The following is a 12,328-nucleotide window of genomic DNA, read 5'->3' as shown; positions in this document are numbered from 1 at the left end:
GTTAGTGAGGTTTGCCTGTACCCAGAAAAGTTCTCCCTCTGCTCCAGCAGGAGAAGGAGGTATTCCAGGCGAAGTGGGGGGTCAATGGGACACAACAAAATGTACAATTCTAATAACTGTAGAAAGGGTATCTTATAAGTTTGTTGACATCAAGTACATTTTGTGGTATATAAGTAACGGAACATACCTATTGGTGTAAGTGCAGGTGTTATTACAGCTGCTGTTGGTGATACTGCAGAAAAATTGAACAAACAAGAACAAACTGAACTTTTATAATTTTAAAGAAAAATAATATTTACATTTATTTATTAAAAAGATGACACTAACTGTCAGGGTTAGGCAAGGAGGAACTCCGGTGCAGACAGGAAGTAACGAAACAGGATTTATTTAACAAAAAAAGGGGAAAACAAAACCCACGAGGGGGAAAACAGGACTAGGGCAGATACAACAATAACTAAACAGGACTGATTAATCAAGATAAACAAAGACTCAAAACAGGAGAACACTAACTACAAATAACACTCACGGTTATACAGGATACAATATCTCAATCACAGGTGAGGAACACACAAATCACATCAGAGGTACAATCACAAATGATGAACACAATGAACCGACGCAAGACAGAGCACACTAGGAGATCTAAATAGGGGGAACAATCAAGAGACAACAGGTGGCACAGATAAGGCAATCACAACAAGACAAGGATAACAAGGGGGGCGGGGCAAGGGAACGAGACAACACAAGCACATGGCCCAAAGACAAGGCCATGTGCTTGTACACAAAACACGGGTCTGCCATGATCCTGCCTCAAGACTAGGAAAAATCAGGGACACGAGGGCAGGATCATGACACTAACAGTAAAAACAAAACAAAAACAAACAAATGTCAAAAGGATAGTTCACCCAAAAATGAAAATTAGACAATGATTTACAAATCCTCAGGGCATTCTAGACGTATCTGACATTACTCTTTCAGACGAATCCATTCTGAGTTATATTAAAAATTCCCCTGGCTTTTCCAAGCCGTATAATGGCATTAAATGTTGGAAAAAAGTGCATCCATCCATCATAAAACTACTACAAGGCATATTTTTCTTACACTAATGCATTGTTTCACTTCAGAAAGCCTTTATTAACACCACAGAGCTGTGTGGAGTAGTTTTATGATGGATGGATGCACTTTTCTCAGCTTCAAAATCAGGCCCACCATTTGCTGCCATTATATAGCTGTCATACTACATGAGGAGTCAAGTAGCCAGGAACGAGGAGATGAGGAATTCACAAAATGAGAGTCTATGATAAAAGAGCACATGGAAGACATATAAGAACCGACATACACAAACTGAAAGGACTAGGGCTTATAAAGATAGAATAATTAGGGAAACACAGGTGCATAGAATAATTAACAGGGACATGGAACACATGAAAGAAACACAATTTAATGACTCCAGGAGCTGATGGAGGGAGGAGCCATGGAGGAGGAATGGCTGCCGACTCCATGGTGCTGAGCAATGGCGGCATTTGTGAGTGGCAGGCACTGGAGGGCATTTTTTAGGAACAGGCACTGGAGGGCACTTTCTAGGAGCGGGCACTGGAGGGCACTTTTTAGGAACAGGCACTGGAGGGCACTTTCTAGGAGCGGGCACTGGAGGGCACTTTCTAGGAGCGGGCACTGGAGGGCACTTTCTAGGAGCGGGCACTGGAGGGCACTTTCTAGGAGCGGGCACTGGAGGGCACTTTCTAGGAGCGGGCACTGGAGGGCACTTTCTAGGAGCGGGCACTGGAGGACACTTTCTAGGAGCGGGCCTGGAGGACTGGAAGCCCCCTCAGGGCTGGATGAAGGAATTGAGGACGAAGGAGGGCTGGACGGACCAGCGGAGATGAAAAAGAGAGGAAAGGGGGCAGTTCGATCTCCAATTCAGACTCCCAGTCTATTAAATCCCTCTCCCGGTTTTAAACATTGCTACGAACAGGCATTTAAGGTCGAGCAGACAGCTGCATTCATCTCAAAGAGCAGCTGAGCCCAGGACTCTGAAAGTGGGTGCCTCTATTATCAGAAACATCAATAGCTGCTTTCATCAAGCAACGTTCTCTTTTGTGAACAAGGAACTTCGGATGAAGCAAAATACTTCAAATCAAATCATCATCCATGAGGGGAAGAATTATATTTTGAAAAAGCAGTCAGAAATCCTTAAGAAAGATTTCAGGGAACTCTTTGAAACACTTAGATGATTCAAAGTTCAGTTGCTCATCAGTGGACCACTCCCAGCAAGGGGAAAAAATACGTTTTCACTGATGCTTGGGCTGAACACAAAGATCTAGCAAGGAGGAGTGAATTTCATAGACAACTTCAATCTTTTCTGGGGACCCTAGACAACTGTTTAAACCAGATGGCCTCCACTCAAACAAACTTAGTGTTAAGGACAACATCTACTTCTCCCTCCGTCATCCTTCAGCAGAGTGTGTGAAACCATTCAGCACACACACACACACCTGGTCTGAGTTGTCATGTGATTGACACATCCCACCAGGACCTGGGATATGTTTCTGCATTCTGTCACAGATGGAGTTCTGGTTTCTTGCCACTGTCGCATCTGGCTTGGTTAGTTGGGGACACTTCATTTACAGCGATATCGTTGACTTGATTGCAAATGATTGCACAGATACTATTTAAACTGTGTGCTGCTGTGCGTCCCTGTGTTTAATAAGCAGCATGTACGTGTGTTGCGGACCTGCCTACACTAACTCGCTCTTTAAATAACAAAGAAAAAACATTGGGCCAGTCTTTAGACCAAGTTTGAGTTGGTCTATGATGCAGTCTATTTTCAGTTCCTTAAAATAGCAATGCGCTTTAAAACACCTCTTCTTTAGACCAGCACGCCCATGGGTGCACAAATTAACACAAATGCATTTGCTAATTAAACGACGCGGCGCTGGACGGGAAAAAGCGAACAGCACCAGACTGAAATGAGCAAACACACTTGCACTGCTCCTTGCGTTGCATTGCACCGGGTGTATGACAGGGCCCTTCATCATTAACACCAAGCCTTTCTTCAGACTCTGTTGATCTTCTCCTTGATTACTTTAAGACTGTTAATAGCTGCGTTTACATGTACTCTACTAATCCGATCGTAATAGGACTAGAAGCACAATCAGAATACAAAAGTCACATGTAAACATGTCAATCGGATTGAATTGGCCAGATCCGACTAAAATTTTGATCAGATTGTAAGGGGTGGTTTATTCCTTTTGTAATCTGAGCGAGAGGAAGTGTAAACACTTGATCGGATTGAAAACCAAAACTGGAAAGTACTGCGCATGTGCAGTGACATAGGAATAGCGTAAAGACGTATGAAGCGTGGAACGAGCTGTTCTTCCTGGTGAATAAAGTGCCATAAATAAGTGTCCTGTTATTATAAAACTCCTTTCACTCTGCGTATGTGATGTGGAACAGGACCATGTCCCACCAATCCTTGTTTAAGACTCTCATCAACTGACGACTCGTTTTGGGAAGGGGCACATTTACACCTTTTTTTTAAAGTAATGTTAAGCTGCACATCAGTTCATGTGCTGGTCGTCGCCTACTTAGGACCCGAAGTAGATAAATATCACGTGTGCTTTTTAAAACAGTATGCAACAGCAGCAGGAAAATGGGCATGTCAAAAGTGTAAATCCGATCAGAAGCTTGTGACATATAAACGAGCATATCAAACCGATCACTTTATTCAGCATCATGCAAACACTATGTTTGGATTCGTCAATCAGAATGAATTAACCGATGGAAGCAAAAAGTGTAAACGCACCTACTGATGGCATTTCTCCCAATAATTGTCAGTGAGAAAAGAAACAGAAATCAGCTTGGAGAAAATCAAAAGCAGTACAGAGTATGAAAAGACAAAGCAGAAAAGCTGAGCAGATGTGGTGGAAGACAAAACTTGAAATTCACTATTGTATCTATAAGCAGTGTTGGGAAGGTTACTTTGGAAATGTAATAGGTTACCCGTCAAAATAAAAGTATTTGACAGAAATCTATTACTATTGTACAGCAGAATGTAGATAGCCCACTACTACTACTATTAAAATGAAACGAACATAATTTTATAAGGAATAATCACACAACATTTCTCCCATGTTTTATTTTTAATAGTAAATCCCCTTTGTTTACCAAAAAATAAAGTTTGCTTAATTTTAAATAATGAAAAGATAAATTAAATGAATGTTTTATGCCTTCATTTGATAATCAGAAAAATTTTAATACACAGAATTTCTGAAGGGAAAAAAACATTTCACATAAGGCTATTTTAAGAATTGTTTTTAACTAATTAAGTTGTTTTTATGCATTTAAATAATTGCACATGCTAAAACACAGAATTAGGTAACAATAAAACCTCACATATGGGGAAGAAAAAAATAAAATGTTTCATAGGCCCCTTAACATGTAATATTTGCCATATTTGTTTTTGCAGTAGTTTTTTGGGGGTTATTTTTCCTGTAAAGATATCGAGATATATATCGTATATCGAGATATATTTTTTGCTCCATATCGCCCAGCCCTAACTGACAGCTAAGGAAAATCCCAAATTCAGACGCAGCAGAGAGGAGTGAGTATGAGAAACATTCAGATACACAGGCTGATTCAGTCTTCTGAATTGGGAGTAGCGAACATGCATTATAAACTTCTTTCAAATTAGAATCTGTTGGGGAGATAAAATGTGCAACATATATGTACTAATAAAAACATCAAACAAAAAAAATGTATCTTTTACTCTCCAGTACTGAAAGCAGAACTGATAAGGGAGCCCTTGATACTGTGACACAGCTCTTTCAAATTAACATTACCTTTTCTGCAGTGGCGGTAGTTTGTATGTCCATCTATAGTTGCCATCATCTAAGGTCTTTTAAGTACTGGTATCATCTGAAGTCCTCACAAGTCCTGCAAGTCCTGTGCTGTGCAGTTTCTAATAACCCTGGGATGGACATTTGCAGAAACAGGAAGGCAAAGGGAGAAAGATTAGCATAACTGCTGTTCATATCATTTCAGGCAATGTGCACTTTTTACTATTTCATCAATGGAGTACATTGAGTACTATTTTTAATCTAGTAGGTTTAAACTGAAATAATTTTTCTAGATCCCTTAATAAACATATTATTTGTTGTCTGTTTTTGGGGAACAGACACAGTCTCTATAGAATGGACTGCATATGCCATAGTAACATTTAATACATTTTAATAAAATTTAACTGGGAGGAACATCATAATTGTAATTTACACAACCATTCAAGAGTATGGGGACTGTAAGATATTTTATGCCTTTATAAAAAATCTCTTATGCTCACCACGGCTCCATTTATTGAATCAAATTACAGTAAAATAGTAACACTGTGACTATTACAATTCAAAACAACTCTTTTCTATGTGAATATTATGTTAAAAAGTCATTTATTCCTTTGATCAAAGCTGAATTTTGAGCATCATTACTCCAGTCTTCAGTGACACATCTTCAGAAATCATTCTAATATGATGATTTACTGCTCAAGAAACATTTCTGATTATGATCAATGTTAAAATACAGACGTGCTGAATTTTTTTTTTTGTTGGATTCGTTGTTACACAGACTCCAAACATTTGAATGTTAGTGTTACATGCATAAAATTGTCCAAAATCATCTGTTTCAAATAGTGTTCCTGTAGCTCAACTGGTAGAGCACTGCGCTAGCAAGCAAGCAAGTGCAAGGTTGGGGGTTTTATTCCCCGGGAACACATGATATGTAAAAATTGATAGCCTGAAATAGAGATCGACCGATATGGGTTTTTCTATAGCCGATGCCGATGCCGATGTTTAGAGGTCAGGGTCAGCCGATGGCCGATATGTGCTGCTGATTTTTAGGGCCGATATCTTGGAGTGTTCCCCTTGATTTGCATGCTAAAATGTCACACTAATAATAAGTGGATGCACAACACATTTTTTCTAAACCTATCATAATTTATTGAGCAGTGACTTGAACCATCTCTTCATTCATCTTAATTTAGTGCACTGCACTGTATTAAAATAAAAAAAAAATGTATCCAAAGTTAACCAAACAAATTAATAAACTGACCATATATAAAACAGGTAATCTATATATATATATATATATATATATATATATATATATATATATATATATATATATATATACATACATACATACATACATACATACATACATACATACATATATATATATATATATATATATATATATATATATATATATATGTCAATCATTTACATAAAAGTTCTACATTTATCAAGTAGAATTTTTCAAGTTTGTTGGAACATAAATGTAAACTTAAATATACATTTAAATAAATACAATTTTAGAAATAAAAATCAATTAAACTGAAAAATATAAAAAAATAAATATATAAAAAATAAATAACAGTGGTGCTGCAAAGACACTAGCAACCAGCAACATTTGTGTTTGGTATAAATGACACAGAACATCTAAAGTGCATTCTAATTTCGAACTTACATCGCAGTTTGTTCATTATTAAAATAAAGTAGAGTCAACCAAACATTTAAAAAGTTACACTGGTCAGTTTAAATACACCCTATACCGGTCCTCTCTGCTGTTATGCAAAGGACGTTTTTGCTCATGTGAAGAGGATGATTTTTTCCGTCTAGTTTACATTTAAAAAAAAATTATAGTTTAACATTCAGATACATTGCGAATATGGAAACATTTGGATATGTGCAGAACGAGACGTGAGCAATAACCGCCAAATACAGCTAGTCAAACCCGCGCTCGCTCGTCCTCGTATGGACTTAGTGCACATGGCATAATATCTTCTTTTTAACATAATAAGGACTTCTCATCTCCCAGTCTGCTGTGAAGAAGTGAGTTCTCCGTCCCCCTGGACGTCCACCCGTCTGTCGTCAGCGCAACAGAGGATGCTCGGGATAGTTCATCCACAACTTTTTTCTTCTCCTGTTCATAAAGATCTGGCACAATCTTTTCACTCTAACCTCTTTCCTTCATCATTATATCTGACAGGGAAGCCAAAATGCGCGGGGCGTTCAAGCTCCTCCGCTCGGCATTATCACTGAGTGTGGACTGAACATGCGCAACTTTTTTTTAATTTTTTTTCATAAATCAATCCGCGGGTCACGCGTATGCCGAACTGAAGATATTGATTTGAACGGATCACGGCTCAATGATGATCCGTTGCACAACTACTATTGAGAATGAGAAGTTGTCGTCATAGCACAAAGCCCCTCCCACGATATCACAGTCTCCGCCACGTTGGAAGGATACCGGCGGCGAAACAGGATTGTTTACATGTGTTGTTAAGAGGAGGTTCTCGCAATTCTGCACTGTTTTACCATGCCTGGAAGTTACTGCTACGTTAAAAACCGCTGCAGTACCTCACACGATACATATGGAAAACATAATACAGTTATTTTTAGGTTACACCAAGCGCAAAACAGCGGTATTTGGAGAAGCTCTCAAGCATACAAAATATCGACCCATACGAGCTCCCAGCAGCGGAATGGCACAGAGACCTGGACCATTTTCCTCCATGCACACATATGGACATTGGGAATTATATATTTTTTTGGTTTAAGTTACTACACAATGCAGGAGTTTAAAAGTCACAAGTCTTTGGAAAGTTACGAGGCTTTCTGCTGTGGCTGGGTCCATCTACAGCAGGTGATGAAAACATGTTGTACTGGCCAAAGTAAGTTTATTCACATGCGTTTTAGCGTATTGTAATTACATTGCATTTAGAATGCACTTCTTGACCAAAATGACAAAGTAATTAACTGCGAATGAACACTAGATTGTAAGGAGATGTTCAATGTATACGAACGTTTCCAACATATTTTGATGTAGGCTAAAGCTGTATATGTTTAGTTATAATTTGATTTTAACCCAATGACACATACTGTACCAGGTTTTTTTTGTTGGGGGCTGCAAAGTGGACAAACCAGTTCTGGGTTAGCTAGGGTAGTTAAATCTGTGATTGCTAGATGTAAATGTCCGGGTTAGATTAAGCCATTAACAGCGTGAATGCAATGTGACTTACATTGTAAACAATATAATTCCCAATGTCCATATGTGTGCACTGAGGTATATGGTTCAGGTCTCTGTGCCGCTGCAGGGAGCTGCCCGAGAGCTTCTCCAAACATCGCTGTTTTGCGCTTGGTGTGAGCTTGTTCCTGTAAGGTCCCCTTTCTTTCGCCTTATGTTTTTGCATTGCTTTACTTTCTTCCTTTTCTTTCGCGTATTCGTAGATCCGTCTCGATCTGTTCCGCCGACAAAATAAATGCGCAAAAATGAAAGCGCTCTGAAATGTTTAGTCGCGCCTCTGTGAAGTTCTGAAGGCATTGCCCCTGGCAACAGATAGCGTATCCTTCCATCAGGGCCGACCGGCTCAGACCCCTCCCATATCAACCCAAATCGGCACGTGACTTCTCATTCTCAATAGCAACAACGAGCACCACGAAACCATTTAAAGAGGCGCATTCAGCGGTCTCCTTGACAGAAAACATTCAGCAAAGTAAAATGATCTCAAACGTATGGCGCGCTCTCTTCATTTTATCAAACGATCATAATCACATTTATTCATTTTACAGTCCTGCTACTAGAATTTTATTAATACTAAAACCCCTTTAATTCAGGTGAGAAAGCTTTTTTTCCAAGTGGCTTTTGCACATAATAATAATACCGCTGCAGACGCATTTTGCAGCATTAAGGTTATTACTTGATCGTTAATTTAAACGACGATCGATCATGGAAATTATCAAATATTGACATCCCTAAATACAAATCAGTTGGATGGAAAACTGGTTATTGGCTGCATCAAACCATGCTTCCGAACACATGTTAGTCATTGCTCTGGGCAGCTCCAGGACGTCTGTCTCTCAGAGCGCGGTGCTGTCTGTGAGCGGGGCGGAGTAACGGAGCCCTCAATCACGCTGCAGTGTTTGTAAGAGCTGACAACTTCTCCACCCCATTTACAGAGTGAAATTCTCTGACTACCTTTATCTCGCATGTCTGTTGTTGAATCTTCCAAAAGTTTTGGCTTGGAGTGCTTCACATGCAGTGGCTGCAGCAGCACTTTCCACCGCACCAATAACACGGGGCTGCCCACCGACGTGCCTGACTTTAAATAGGCGCTACTAAACACAGATATCGGCCGATGCCGATATATAAAAAAAGACAAATATCGGCCTGATATATCGGCCGAGCGATATATCGGTCGACCTCTAGCCTGAAAGCACTGTAAGTCGTGTCTGCTAAATGCATAAATAAATGCAGGTCTTTTGAACTTTGTATTCATCTGTGAATCCTGAAAAATAAAATGCATCATGGTTTCCACAAAAAAATTGAAGCAGCACAACTGTTTCAACGCTGATAATAAGTTTCTTGAGCAGCAAATCAGCATTTCTGAGGGATCCATGTGACACTGAAGACTGGAGGAATGAATGAATCTAGGAACAAAACAAGCTATTTGACACAGAGCCAACAATATTTAGTCCGATATATGTTGTGAAAAAAATGCATATTAGGTTACTTAACCTTTTCAGCGCTTCCTAGATCTCCGTCAGCAGCTCCCTTCAGAAATATTGAAATCTTGGACACTCCCTTCTGTTGCAGAAGGTTTATTGTGTCACTCTTGAAATCGCAGAACAGTTTTATGTTTACAATAAAAGATCAAAACAATTTTAGTTTTCTGCCAATTTTCGCGCTCCTTGATAACTTGACGTCATCGATAAACAGAAAATGTTAAGGTTAAATAAATTAAGCAATTTCCAATCATCCATTGAAAGATTGCCAACAAAACAGTCAAAAGCTATCTACAGATGAAGATTTGATTAAAAGCCCAAACTTTCATAAATAAGAGCACAATAAAGTTATCATACCTGACGGTAAGTCGCCTTAAAACGGTAGAAATAACGGACTTTTTCGAAGACATTAAACCATTCCTATAAAGTAAATAAACAACAGAAGCGAATCAAATACAAGTAAGAGAAGTGTCAACAACCGTTATAAGTAATATTTGTGTAATTTTATGGACTTAACTCACCTGAAAACAGTGAAATCCGCGAGAAACGGGGTGTTTCCTCGTGACATGTGCAGTGTTGCGCTCCGTTTCCATGGCAACTCCATCCGGTCCGCGCGCACGCCCATGAAAGCACGTCACGAATTTAAAGTCACACGCTTACGTTACATAAATAAACATATGAATAAACATATGCCCCTTATTTTTTTCTGTAAGAGGGGGCGCGGCCATTTGTAAATTTAATGTGTCTGGCTTTCGGTGTCATTCCAGCTATATTAGCTGTACAAACAGCTTGTTTTGCTGTTTACTGTTGCAAACTGCTGTATCTTATGTTATTTTTAATGTATTGTCTTAATTATGAACGTACTGGTTTGTAGTGCAAACAGTTTTACCGTTTACTGCACTTTGTTCTTCTTGTTATGTCTCTATAACAATGACCATAAGTCTCACACATTCACATACAATTGTTTGGTGGATAGAATTAGAACACTACATAATTCAAAATGTCTTTCAATTATGATATTGCTAATTTAAAATTCATTTTGTAGTTCTATAGCCCAGTGCAAAATGCCAGGCCTGCACATAATATAGGGACAAAGTGGCACTTTTATATTTTAAGATTTTGTATTGTTGCTATTACGAACACTCATATATGTATGTGTGTGTGTGTGTGTGTGTGTATAAGGTGCATCTTGAAGAAATGTGAATATCATGAAAAAAGTTCATTTTTTGTAACTTTTTTTATTAAAAAGTGAAATTTTCATATATTCTAAAGATTCATATTTTTTTATGATTAGAGCTTAATTTAATGAATGTAATTATTGCATTTAAAAGTATAAAAAAGGAGTTAAACAAATATTATTTAATTATTTAAAATTATTTTTAAAGAAACTTTGTCCTGTGGTGTGACAGTACAGGTGTCACAATGGAGGACTTTTCAGCCTTTTCTGTCAATTAATGACCTTGCTATTCCAAGCTAATCTGTCATTAGTGGCAAGCAGGACACATTTGCAAAATTATAATTTAGGGGTGTCATATTAATGCACAACAAAGCATAAAAAATTTGTAGTGGTTCCGAAAAAATTCAAAGCACATGGTGTCACACCAGAGGACATAGTACAAAAATGTAAAAAATTCAAATAACATTGCAGCTTCATAACAGGTCCGTGTAGGTCAAATAAATGTGTGTATGTATTTATATTAAGTGTCCTGAAATATTATGGGCGTCCAGTACTCAAAATAGTTTTAGAACCACTGACTGGTAAAGTAAGGTGATCTGCCAGGACGTGTCTTCAGAAAATGGCACATCTGGTCACCTGGTATAGGCCATAAATGGCCCACATACAACAAGCCAGAACTCACCCTAAAACCGGTTTGTCACACACGAGCTGGATCTGGCCCACAAACAGCAAGCCACGACTCAAATTAAAGCCAGTTTGTCACACACGGGCCAGATCTGGCCCACACACAGCAAGCCACGACTCAAATTAAAGCCGGTTTGTCACACACGGGCCAGATCTGGCCCACACACAGCAAGCCACGACTCAAACTAAAGCCGGTTTGTCACACACGGGCCAGATCTGGCCCACACACAGCAAGCCACGACTCAAACTAAAGCCGGTTTGTTGCACACGGGCCAGATCTGGCCCATAAACAGCATGCCACAACTCAAACTAAAACCGGCTTGATGTGTGTGGGCCAGAGATGGCCCATATAACCTCTGCCGCTGCCAGAACTGAGCCAGATGTGCCATAGTTGGCCCAGATGAGGCCCGGATATGTATGCTATCTGGGTATGGTTACACTAATCTTTTTCAACAGAGCGACGAATCGACTTGACGTATATATATATATATATATACAGTGCTTTAAGTGGGCCGGTACGCACCAGTACTCAGTACTGCCACTTCCAAATATAGCTCTTGAGCGTACGGCCACCTCTCCGTGCGCCCAGAACGTGCTTTTAGCGTACCGGTACGCTCATTTGGACATCTGTTTTAATAGAGGTTTTAATCTTTTACCTGCACTGCCAATTTTCAGAGCACCCTTTACAATGCAAGCTTCCTAATTCATCCCACCGAGAGCAGAAACTACAGTACCCATTCACCCTTAAGTTATACAAGTGAATAGCGCATCTGTAGCTTTTCCCACTGCAACTGTCAACAACTCAACGTGGCCGGAGAAGGTGAGTGAAAGTCGTTATGAGTGTACACTCGGTTCGGTTCAAAATCAAATAGGGGAGCGCGGGGCACAAAGTAACGCGGGTTAAAAAGTAACA

The 12,328-nt window shown here is 39.3% G+C and overlaps 1 protein-coding gene and 1 long non-coding RNA gene across 2 annotated transcripts in view; both read right to left on the bottom strand.

Moving 5' to 3' along the window:
• Positions 1-12,328, bottom strand: part of LOC113062847 (adhesion G-protein coupled receptor F1-like) — a 66,940-nt gene that overhangs the window by 11,567 nt on the left and 43,045 nt on the right. The window lies entirely within an intron of this gene.
• Positions 9,603-10,105, bottom strand: LOC113062849 (uncharacterized). Its single transcript, XR_003278598.1, has 3 exons — positions 10,076-10,105; positions 9,912-9,974; positions 9,603-9,636 (listed from the first exon to the last, which is right to left on the bottom strand). It is a non-coding gene; the product is annotated as an uncharacterized LOC113062849 (long non-coding RNA).

Source organism: Carassius auratus, chromosome 45 (assembly GCF_003368295.1).
Source record: "Carassius auratus strain Wakin chromosome 45, ASM336829v1, whole genome shotgun sequence".
In the NCBI taxonomy this organism is placed as follows: Eukaryota; Metazoa; Chordata; class Actinopteri; order Cypriniformes; family Cyprinidae; genus Carassius; species Carassius auratus.
Note: the sequence above shows the minus strand (reverse complement) of the source record. Positions and strands in the feature narration are given on the sequence as shown.